This window comes from Scyliorhinus canicula, chromosome 4 (assembly GCF_902713615.1).
Source record: "Scyliorhinus canicula chromosome 4, sScyCan1.1, whole genome shotgun sequence".
Lineage (NCBI taxonomy): Eukaryota > Metazoa > Chordata > Chondrichthyes > Carcharhiniformes > Scyliorhinidae > Scyliorhinus > Scyliorhinus canicula.
The window spans coordinates 94,621,135-94,633,496 of NC_052149.1; the positions used below are offsets into that span (position 1 = coordinate 94,621,135).

A 12,362-nucleotide genomic window follows, 5' to 3' on the forward strand; every position below is an offset into this window, starting at 1 on the left:
GTTGGAGAGGTTTGGTGATCTGTTGTTAATGATAAGCTTCTGAGTTTTGAGGAATGGCTGGAGAAATATAAGCTTTCAAAAGGCAATAAGTTTTGATATTACCAGGTGCGAAACATGGCACGCAGAAAGATTGCTTCCTTCCCTTTGCACTCCCCCCCCCCCCCCCCCCAACCCCACACCCCACACCCCCGCTCCCTCGTTAATGGACAGAGTTCTTTCGGCAGCAATGGCGGGGAGGGAATGGTGTTTGAGATCTACAGTCGGCTGATGTCGCCGGATCAGATCCTGTTAGGCAAGATCACAAGAAAGTGTGAGGAGGTGCTGGGCCAAGAACTTGAGAGTGGGGAGTGGAGTAAGGTTCTATAGATAGTCAACTCTACCTCTTCGTGGGGCAGCACAGTGGCACAATGGTTAGCACTGCTGCCTCACGGTGCTGAGGTCCCAGGTTCGATCCCGGCTCTGGGTTACTGTCCATGTGGAGTTTGCACATGCTCCTCGTGTTGGCGTGGGGTTCTCCCCCACCACCCAAAGATGTGGCTATGTTAAATTGCCCCTTAATTGGAAAAAATTAATTGGGTACACTAAATTTATTTTTTTTAAAACACTACCTCATCGTGTGCTAGATTCAGCCTGATACAATTCAAGGTGGTACAAAGGGCGCATTTGACCAGGGCCCAAATGAGCAGGTTCTTTGCAGTTGTAGATAGGTGTGAGCGGTGCTCTGGGTGCCCGGCACATCTTACATACACGTTCTGGTCCTGCCCCGGGGTCATGAACGTTTGGTTCTCCTTCTTCAGCACCATGTTGGGAACTCCTGGGGTTGATTTGGACACATGCCCTTTGGTAGATATTTTTGGGATCTCAAACTTATTGGAGTCACTGACAGGGGCGAGGATGGATGCTCTTGCCTTTGCTTCCTTGATAGCCCATAGGCAAGGCTTGCTTGACTGGAAGTCTTTGACCCTCCAGCGGCTTGGCTCGGTGACCTGATGGAATTTTTCTCCTGAGAAAAAATTAAGTATGTAAGAATGTAACGAGAGGGTTGGCTGGGGGGGGGGGGGGGGGGGGGGGGGGAGGGGAGGGGGGGGGGGTCTACTTCAGTTGGCAGCCGTTTGCTTACTTTTCCCGAGAGTTGGTCACCATCAGGGGCTCAGACGGGAGGGAGGACATTGGGAATTGGTTGTTGTTTCTTTTGGATTTGTGCAAGGTGGATGTAATCATTGAAATATTGTTAACTGTTGTACATAGATTGTGGGCAACATGGTAGCACGGTTGCTTCACAGCGCCAGGGACCCAGGTTCGATTCCCGGCTTGAGTCACTATCTGCGCGGAGTCTGCACGTTCTCCTCGTGTCTGCGTGGGTTTCCTCCGGGTGCTCTGGTTTCCTCCCACGGGTTCCGAAAGATGTGCTTGTTAGGTGAATTGGGCATTCTGAATTCTCCCTCCGTGTACCAGAACAGGCGCCGGAGTGTGGCAACTCGGGGATTTTCACAGTAACTTCATTGCAGTGTTAATTTAAGCCTACTTGTGACACTAATAAATATGATTATTAGATGGTTGTAATGCTAATATTTTGAAAAATTGTTAACTAAATTTTTTTTGTTTAAAAACTAGAATGGGGGAGATGGGTTGGGTGGCCAGGGATATTTTTGCATATTATATGAATCTGGTGGAATATTTTGTATGTTTGTTAACTAAAAATCATTTCTTTAATAAAAGAAATGAGCTTTGATCTTTCATTGTCAAAGCTGTCAAGCTGCCATAGAAACCGGCGGGGTCCTGAGCACCTTCCTTACATTACAGCTTTGTTAGTCCACCATTGTTCTTGATAGTATCTGCAGTCAGAAAGTCCAGTAGTCTGTTGTCCTGATGTTTTGTAGAGTCTCGGCAATGGCAAGTGTGATGTCAATCAGGGGGAATGTCTGTATCGTGGTCTCCTGGCAAATCCATGTTCAGAGGTTTCCAGCCTTGGTCAATGTGTAGGTCAGGTGACATGTGCAGCCATTTTAAAGTCAGTCAGCAGGATTCTCCGTTCCTGAGATTATGGGCTGGATTCTCCGTTCTTCATAGAATTTACAGTGCAGAAGGAGGCCATTCGGCCCATCGAGTCTGCACCGGCTCTTGGAAAGAGCACCCCACTTAAGCCCACACCTCCACCCTATCCCCGTAAACCAGTAACACCACCTAACCTAAGGGCAATTTAACATGGCCAATCCACCTAACCTGCACATCTTTGGACTGAAGGGGGAATCCGAAGCACCCGGAGGAAACCCATGCAGACACGGGGAGAACGTGCAGACTCAGCACAAACGGTGACCCAAGCTGGGAATCGAACCTGGGACCCTTGAGCTGTGAAGCAAATTTATAACCACTGTGCTACCATGATGCCTCTGGAGACTAAGTCCCCACGCCGGCGTGGTGTTTCACGATGGAAAACTCATGAAACAGCCACCGATTCTCCGTTCCGGGGCGGGGGCGGCTAGCAGTCAGGCAGCGTAGAGCTCCCAGCTTTAGCTGCCGATAAGGCCTGGAGAATTGACGGGTCTGTGGCCGCGCATGCACACGGCAGCGGCCTGCAGAGGCCACGCCGTGCTTCATGGCAGATGCCACTCATGGACCTGGCCCGTGAAATAGTCCCCCCCCCCCTTTGGCTGGCTCGCACGCCCTGGACCACCACACCACAGTGCCCCCAGCCCCGAATATGTCCACTCCTGCCCACGGCTCGGCCCTCCCCCGACTATGGTGGCGCTGGACTGAGTCCGCAGCCACCACGCCGAGTTCCCGACGGGTGAGACCCCACGTGTCCAACGCCGTCGGGAACTCGGCCCGTTGGGGACGGAACATCAGGGGCCGGGCCTCAGCCAACGTACGGAGGCCGTGGATACTCATAGAGTACGCCCCTTTTCAGGGGGCGGTGCATCACGAAACCGGTGCCACCCCCAATTTCGGTGTCAACGGAGAGTCTCCATCCCGTCGCCGAACACAATTTTGGCGTCGAGGATCGGAGAATCCAGCCCAAAGTGTTGATGGCAGATCCGGATTTGTGGACTTCTACGACAGCAAAACTGGTGCTGGACTGGGACCGATTCAGCAACCATTGAGGGGCTCGCACTGACGTAACGTGGAACATGGCCAATTCCAATGGAAAACGGTGTCGTGATTGACACTTGAGAGGCTGACAAGCTTCAGACGCATATTAGCACTCCACTCCCCACACACACGCTCATCCCAGCGAATAAGATGGCACTGGCTGTGTTGGAGTGCGTTCATCCCGTTGATGGGTCAGCTGGGGACAGAAGGCACCTATGGGGGAACCTATATGACCCGTGGCCCTAAGTTCACAGTGGGCAGTCAGCAGCATACGCAGTTGTATGCTGCGGCAAAGGTGTTCCGTGCCCATCCACCCTGACCCCACGCACAGCCCACCTCCTGGCCACCCCCCACTACTCGCCCCCCATCACCCAGCCCTGGCAGAAGCTCCCGAGCCAGCGGCATAACTGTCAGCACATTATGGTGAAGATGGACACTTTCTGTACCCCCTCTCCCTATTCAGCCACGGCGCCTTTTTTTTTCACGATTTTTAAAAGCACAAGTGAACCTCGCCGCCAGGAATTCCCCTCCATGGAGGCAGAGAATCACCGAGGCCCCATAGAATATCAGGTCAGGCCCACTATTGATATGCCAAGGGTATTTACTATATGCGCAGAGTGGAACGCATTGACACCGCTGTCGAGGCACCGGGGAATTGTGATTTTTTTTTTTTTTTATTTTTTTTTTAAATTTAGAGTACCCAATTATTTTTTCCAATTAAGGGGGAATTTAGAGTGGCCAATCTACCTATCTTGCACATCTTTGGGTTGTGGGGGTGAAACCCACGCATACACGGGGAGAATGTGCAAACTCCACACGGACAGTGACCCAGGGCCGGGATTCGAACCCGGGTCCTCAGCGCCGTAGGCAGCAATGCTAACCACTGTGCCACCGTGATGCCCAAGGGGAATTGTGATTTGGCGTGAAACCCATGCCTGCCGCATTTCCGGCGTCAAAACCGATTCTCTGCCCAATCGCGTTTCCCGATTTTGCCGTCGGCCAACGGAGATCGCCACCCAGTGTTTTTGTTCGGTAAAAGTTCTTTTAAAGAAGTTCAATATATATATCTTACCAGCCAATGAAATGAAAGATTAATATTCCACACGCACGCATCACTTTATCATGACAGGGTGCCTACATTCTGAGGGGACACATACCTTTGGAGTCTGTCACTGTCTTAGCCCAGAAGAAGAGGTTTGAACCAAGTTTGCGTGTAACATCCAAAGGATACTCCTTGCTTGGTAAAGGCACAGGACAGGATGACATGGTAAAATGTCATCATTAAAAGAGTGTGAGCAATGTCACATGACACCCACTTATCGCAGATAGGACCAAAGCGGCATGGCAGCACAGTGCCAGGGTTCAAGGTTCGATTCCCGCTTGGGCCACTGTCTGTGTGGAGCGTGCACGTTCTCCTCGTGTCTGCGTGGGTTTCCTCCAGGTGCTCCGCTTTCCTCCCACATGCAGATAGGACCAAAGCGGCATGGCAGCACAGTGCCAGGGTTCAAGGTTCGATTCCCGCTTGGGCCACTGTCTGTGTGGAGCGTGCACGTTCTCCTCGTGTCTGCGTGGGTTTCCTCCAGGTGCTCCGCTTTCCTCCCACATGCAGATAGGACCAAAGCGGCATGGCAGCACAGTGCCAGGGTTCAAGGTTTGATTCCCGCTTGGGCCACTGTCTGTGCGAAGTCTGCACGTTCTCCTCGTGTCCGCGTGGGTTTCCTCCGGGTGCTCCGGTTTCCTCCCACAGTCCAAAGATGTGCAGGGTAGGTGAAGTGTCCATGCCAAATTGCACTGAGTGTCCAAAATAAGGATGTGTGGGGTTACTGGTTTACGGGAATAGAGTGGAGGTGTGGTCTTAAGTAGGGTGCTCTTTCCAAGGGCCGGTGCAGTCTCGATGGGCCGAATGGCCTCCTTCTGCACTGTCAATTCTATGACAAAATTCTAGAAAAGATAAACAGGAACATAGCTGAATCACTTCACAATTGAGAGATAAGTGTTCGCATCAGTTAATAAAGCTATAATGGAACTTATCAAGCAACAATAAATGACTGAACAGAAGCCTCGCAAAACCAGAAAAGACATGATGATTAATGAAGAACAAGCTCAAGATAGAAAGAGGCCAATTGCCATTTCTGAAGGCATAAAGAACAAATCTTGCAAAAGATCAAGATTCAGACATCAAGCCAAGGGATAAAATGGCTGAATCAATTCAACTGTAAAATTGAAGCAGGTGAACTGAACAGAGTAGATTCATTAAACTGAGTATTGCCAGACCAGCAACACTGAATGAAAAAGACACTGTGAGCCAAATGGTAAGTTACCATTTAAATACCAATTCAACAATTTCAATGTGACATTTTAATCAGTTCAGCCGTAATTAGTTTCTCTCCTTAGGCTTCATATTGAGTGTTATTGGCAATCTTTTCTTCTCCCATGGAATGAATGTAAGGGGATATCAGAAAGCAGTTCTGGAATGTTCTTTAAAATTAAGCTGGTGCATTCTCCTGAATGAAAATATCACGAAATTATAAATACAATCTGAACGACACGGAAAGTCTGGGCGTGATTCTCCCAAAAGGGAACCAAGTCCCTCAGCGAGCGTGTTTAGCCGTGTGTTTTCCAGTGCTTGCAGTGCCAAGAAACACATGGCTATTCAACGTGACTCGCGTTGTATAAGGGGCCTGAACGGGGAATGCACGGCTAAGGCCGTAGATAGCCCCGTTTTGTACAGTGGGGAGCTCCGCTCGCTGGAACTGCCCGGTGTAGCGAAGAATTGGGATGCCATTTTTAAATAGCCCCTGAAATGAACCCCGACCTCCTACCCAGCCCAAACACACTATGGGAGGGTCCCCTTATACAGCTTGGGTACCAACCTCGCATTGCCGCTGCCAGCAACACCTGCGTACCTTGGCAGTGTCAGGCTGACACTCAGGTGGCATTGGCAGGATGCCAGGCTGGCACCAGCAGTGCCAGGGCACCCACCTGCCCAAAGTGATTGCAGATGGGGCCTCAAATCTCCTGGGAGACCCCAACGAGTGTAGTTCCATCTGGTCTCCGTTTATGGGGACCAATACTGAACGGCGCTCGCCCAAGGTCTCCACGGCGAAGGGGATGAATCCCATAGTCTCAAGTCACCTCGGAAATCTGCACAGTAGAGTGAGACTAGCTGTTCATTCTAATATGCAGATTTGATTCACATTGCAACATCTCGCCCGAAGAAGTGCCACGAAGGTGCCAGGAACTTCTGAGTGCACCAGGCCATACAGGTTGTGCACGCTGCATGAGTATCGGGCACAGATGTGCATGATGTGCAGCTGGTGGTGGCACACCAACTGCACATTGAGGGAGAGGCACCTCCTGATGAACCAATGCTCGCAAGGAGACATGCGTGCCATCAATCACCCCCTGGACCTGGGGTATGCCAGCGATGGTGGCAAATCCTTCTGCAAGGGCACACTGGTGGGCTTGGCCCAGAGTGAAGGTTATATATGCAGAAAGCATCCATCACATTGCAGATGCACCATTGTACGAATGTGTGCAAGATCCCATACAGGTCTCCGCTCAACTGCAAAAATCCAGAGGCACAAGTGTTCAGGACGACAGTCACCTTGACGTTAAAGGAGCGGGTGTCCTCCTCCAATGCACCATCTGTGCCAGGTGTGCCACCAACTGGCATAGACGCTGCACAATCTCAGTGGTTAACTAAAGTCTTTGGTGGCACAGGCGGTCCAGCAACTCCTGGAAGGACTGGTGCCAATGGGATATATGTGCCCTCATATCGCGCCTCCTTTGCACCTCCGCCTTGGCCTGTTGGACGGTTGGCACTTGAGCCTCACCGGCTGGCCCCTGCTCTTCTGGGGCACGCTCCTCTCGAGCAGGGTCCTCCCTGAGTTGGCCCTGGTGCTCTAGCCTTTGTGCATTCGCAATGGCAGCAACGGCCAGGTAGATAGCACTCACTGCAGGGGAGGAAAGAGAAGAAATGTTAGCAAGATGAGTATTCCCTGGCCCATCTAAAGCCACCGGGTTACATGGTCACCCTCAGTTATACTGCAGCGCCACCCTCAACACGCCACCCCCCCCCCCCCCCCAAGTTCACCACACCCCCACCTCTCACAGAGTCCCCTCGATATATTGCCGTCTGCACTGCACCCCTGTCCCCATCAGTGAGTGGCATCAGGCCTGCGATGTGGGGAGCCTCTATCCTCACCATCCATCCCGTCAACAAGGGTACCAATGATTGCCACAACCCATGTCAGCAATAGTCTCTGTGACCCCTGTCCTGTTTCCCCCAGTGGGATCTACTGTGGGTCTTCTCACTGGGTGCATCATGTGTTATCCCAACAGCAGGGTGGCAACTGGCTGTGTGGTGGAGAGGGTCACCGTGTGCCACCAATCGGCAGCATGTTTAGAGGCTTGTGTGTGGGCATGTCCTGCAGATGGGTGTGAGAGAGGGAGGTCTGTGTCTGCTGAAAGCTCAGTTGCAGTGTGACATGGGTCCTGGGTGTGACACAGAAGTTGTGACAATCCAACTGGGGGCAGGATGGTTGGTGTCACTGGTGAGGCCTCTGACCTGAGAGCAGCAATGTGCCAGTGAGCGTACCAAAGGCCATGGTGCATGGGTCCTTTGATTGGGGGGATCTCTGCTATTCCTCTGCTTCCCCACTTCTGATAAGTGCACTGAGGAGTGCCAGCACCTGGTGTGCCACTGATTGAACTTGGCCACACCCATCCTGTTGATGGGTCAGCTGGGGTTGAGGGTTTCCAGAGGGGTGGCCTGGGTGGGCTCCCAAATGACGAGAGGCTCTCTGAACATTTACAGCACAGTCAGCAGTCACTAGTGTGAATGGCCAGGGGTCTGTAATTAGCACCAAAGGGATGCGTTTAAAACACAGGCTGCAGCAACAGCGGACTGAGCCAGGCCACCCCGAGTTCACAGAGTTTGCAGCAAGTCATTCCCCATTACTCCAAACCCCCCCCCCCCTCCCCACCAAACAAACCCGACAATTTTGGAGAGTTTTTAAGAGTTTTACCTTCTCGCTCACTCTCAACAGCAATGGAGCCCAGGCCCCACTTGTAAACACTTTCACCGATTCGTGCTTGCGTGACATCCGCCTCAGAGGGGCGGAGCATCATGGAAGGGTGGAGCATGAAGTGTCCAATCCACTAATGATACTGAAATCCATGCAATTGACGGTTTGCATGGATCAGCCGGCACGGGACACAAACTTCAATTTCGCTGCCAACAAGGGGCTGGAGCATGGCGTCGGGATCATGGCATCGGAATCATGGCGTCGGAATCATGGCGTTGGAATCGCCACTGGGCACAAACCTCAATTTTTCAATTTTTCTGCATTTCTCCGCCCAAATGCAATTCACGTTTCTGGCATTGTGAAGCAGGGAATCCAGCTGTGGTGCTAACAATTGTACACAAAGACTCGAGTGATGTACAAGAGAGGCTTTATTACAGTGAGATGCTATTCCTCCGGCGGCAGCTGTATAATGGCATCTCAGTGAAACGTACGAATATTTATATAGAATTTACAGTGCAGAAGGAGGCCATTCGGCCCATCGAGTCTGCACCGGCTCCTGGAAAGAGCACCCTACCCAAGGTTAACACCTCCACCCTATCCCCATAACCCAGTAACCCCAATGAACACTAAGGGCAATTTTGGACAATTTATCATGGCCAATCCACCTAAACTGCACATCTTTCGACTGTGGGAGGAAACCGGAGCACCCGGAGGAAACCCACGCACACACGGGGAGGATGTGCAGACTCCGCACAGACAGTGACCCAAGCCGGAATCGAACCTGGGACCCTGGAGCTGTTAAGCGATTGTGCTATCCACAATGCTCCCGTGCTGCCCATATACAGCTCCCTGTGGGCGGAGCTAGCCGGCAGGGGCTTACCGGAGAAACCTGTAATGCAGGTACGGCCATACATCCCCCTACTGCAAGCACACATATGTACAGTGGTTGGATCACCACATTCACCCCCTGTAAAAAATGAGTCCGGCTGGGGTAACATGGAACTATAATACATAAAGTGATCTATGTACAAAAGGGCAAAACACAAGAAAACCAAGAGTCCATCAGACAATCCAGTCACAGGTTGAGTCGGATCAGCGGCCGAACGTTCCGTTACGAGAGACGTAGCTGTGGTGGCGACGTCGGCACAGGCGGCGTTGGTGACGACGGTTCAGCTGCTGGCGGTGTTGGTGCTGGCCAGTGGCGGGATGACTCCGGGAGCGAGCCAAAATCTTCCATGTCCTCCAGCGTGGGCAGGGGAACGAGGGATGAACCTGGTGGGGACGAATACGGGGGTGCCGGGGAAAAGGAGGGTGGCGCGGGGGGGGAAGGGGCGTGGGCATGGGATGGGCACCCGAGGGAGCCAGGTCCCTGAGCGAGACTGTGTCCTGGTGGCCATCGGGGAACTCCACGTAGGCATACTGGGGGTTTGCGTGGAGCAGGCGTACTTTGTCCACCAGGGGTTCCGCCTTGTGATGCCTGACATGCCTACGGAGAAGGACTGGGCCGGAGTTGTGAGCCAAGTCGGGAGCGACACCCCGGATGTAGACTTCCTAGGGAAGGCAAAAACGCGTTCATGGGGTGTGTGGTTAGTCGCGGTACAGTAGTGACCGAATGGAATGGAGCGCATCAGGGAGGACCTGCTGCAAGCGAGTGGCTGGGAGGTTCCTGGACCGTAGGGCCAGCTGGACGGCCCTCCATACCGTCCCGTTCTCCCTCTCTACCATCCCGTTTCCCCGGGGGTTGTAGCTGGTCGTCCTGCTGGAGGCGATACCCCTGCTGAGCAGGAACTGACACAGCTCATCACTCATGAATGAGGATCCCCGGTCACTGTGGATATAGTCGGGGTAACCGAACAGAGCGAATATGGAATCAAGGGCCTTGATGACAGAGGCAGACGTCATATCCGGGCATGGGATGGCGAAGGGGAACCTCGAGACTTCATCGACCACACGAATGATGTAGGTGTTGCGGTCGGTGGAGGGGAGGGGCCCTTTGAAATCTACGCTGAGGCGTTCAAAGGGGCGGGACGCTTTCACCAGGTGCGCGCGGTCTGGCTGGTAGAAGTGCGGCTTGCACTCAGCACAAACCTGGCAGTCTCTGGTGACTGTCCATACTTCCTCGACGGAGTAGGGCAGATTGCGGGCTTTGACCAGATTGTATAACCAAGTGACCCCCGGATGGCAAAGGCTCTTGTGTAAGGCACGGAGCTGGTTCACTTGTGCGCTGGCACATGTACCTCGGGTGAGGGCGTCTGGGGGCTCGTTGAGCTTGCTGGGGCGGTACAAGATCTCGTAGTTATAGGTGGAGAGCTCGATTCTCCACCGCAAGATTTTGTCGTTTTTTGATCTTGCCCCGCTGCGTGTTATTGAACATGAAGGCTACCGACCGTTGGTCAGTGAGGAGAGTGAATCTCCTGCCGGCCAGGTAATGCCTTCAGTGCCGCACCGCTTCAACGATTGCCTAGGCCTCCTTTTCAACAGACGAATGTCGAATTTCGGAGGCATGGAGGGTGCAGGAAAAGAATGCCACGGGTCTGCCTGCCTGGTTCAGCGTGGCGGCAAGGGCGACATCTGAAGCGTCGCTCTCTACTTGGAAAGGCAGTGTCTCGTCTACTGCGTGCATCCCGGACTTGGCTATGTCAGAGCGAATACGGGCAAAGGCCTGTTGTGCCTTCGCCGTGAGGGGAAAATGTGTGGACTGGATTAGTGGGTGGGCCTTGTCCGCGTATTGTGGGACCCACTGGGAGTAGTAAGAAAAGAATCCCAGGCAGCGTTTGAGAGCCTTGGGGCAGTGGGGGAGGGGAAGTTCCATGAGGGGGCACATGCGGTCGGGATCGGGCCCCAGTAGTCCGTTTTGGACAACGTAGCCAAGGATGGCCAATCGGCCTGTGCGGAACACGCACTTCTCCTTGTTATACGTGAGGTTAAGGAGAGATGCAGTGTGGAGAAATTTAGCAAGGTTGGCGTCATGGTCCTGCTGGTCATGGCCGCAGATGGTGACATTGTCTAAGTACGGAAACGTGGCCCGCAGACCGTACCGGTCAACCATTCGGTCCATTTCTCGTTGAAATACCGAGACCCCGTTAGTGACGCCGAAGGGAACCCTAAGAAATTGATACAGGCAACCGTCCACCTCGAAGGCAGTGTATGGACGGTCAGATTTATGGATGGGGAGCTGGTGGTAAGCGGATTTCAGGTCAATTGTAGAGAAGACCCGGTACTGTGCAATCTGATTGACCATATCAGATATGCGTGGGAGGGGGTACGCGTCGAGCTGCGTGTACTGATTGATGGTCTGACTGTAGTCCATGACCATCCTGTGTTTCTCCCCAGTTTTAACCACCACCACTTGGGCTCCCCAGGGACTGTTGCTGACCTCGATAATACCCTCCCGAAGCAGCCGCTGGACTTCGGACCTGATGAAGGCCTTGTCCTGGGTGCTGTACCGTCTGCTCCTGGTGGCGACGGGCTTGCAATCTGCGGTCAGATTGGCAAAGAGGGAGGGAAGCTCAGCCTTGAGGGTTGCGAGGCCGCAAACGGTGAGGGGAGGTAGGGGTCCGCCGAATTTGAGGGTGAGGCTCTGGAGGTTGCATTGAAAATCCAGGCCTAGTAAGAGTGATGCGCAGAGGTTGGGGAGAATGTACAGGTGGAATGGTCGAATTCCATGCCCTGTACAGTGACCAGGCAGAAGCCCCGGATCGGGACAGAGTGGGAACTAGAGAGGCTAGGGAGATCTGCCGGTTGGCGGGATGGACCGCAAGGGAGTAGCGCCTTACCGTATCCGGGTGAATGAAGCTCTCAGTGCTCCCGGAGTCGATGAGGCAGGAGGTCACGTGGCCGTTGACGAGCACCGTCGTGGAAGAGGGTGCCAGGTTGCGAAGACAGGACTGATCGAGCGTCACGGAGGCGAGCAGCGGGCGATCGGCCGACGAGTCTGACGAGTCCGACGAGTAGCGGCAGCGACCCGGGTCCCGTGGTCCCGTCCCAAGGGGAGGACAAAATAGCGGCGTCTGGAGTACCTGTGAGGAAGAAGATGGCGGCGGACAAGATGGCGGCGCCCATGGAGCGCACGTTGTGGGGGCGGGACAAGATGGCAGCTGGCAAGATGGCGGCGCCCATGGAATGCACATGGAGGCGGAGGATAAAGATGGTGGTGCCCATGATGCGCACATGGCGGAGGAGGCGAAAGATGGCGGCGCCCACTGATCGCACGTGGGGTCAGGGGCAGCAGACGGCAGGGCC

At 53.5% G+C, this 12,362-nt stretch overlaps 1 protein-coding gene across 9 annotated transcripts in view; it reads right to left on the minus strand.

The window, feature by feature from the left end:
- The window catches only part of ptprc (protein tyrosine phosphatase receptor type C), a 452,107-nt gene that overhangs the window by 418,383 nt on the left and 21,362 nt on the right, over window positions 1–12,362 (minus strand). The gene's annotated exons all lie outside the window — the stretch shown is intronic.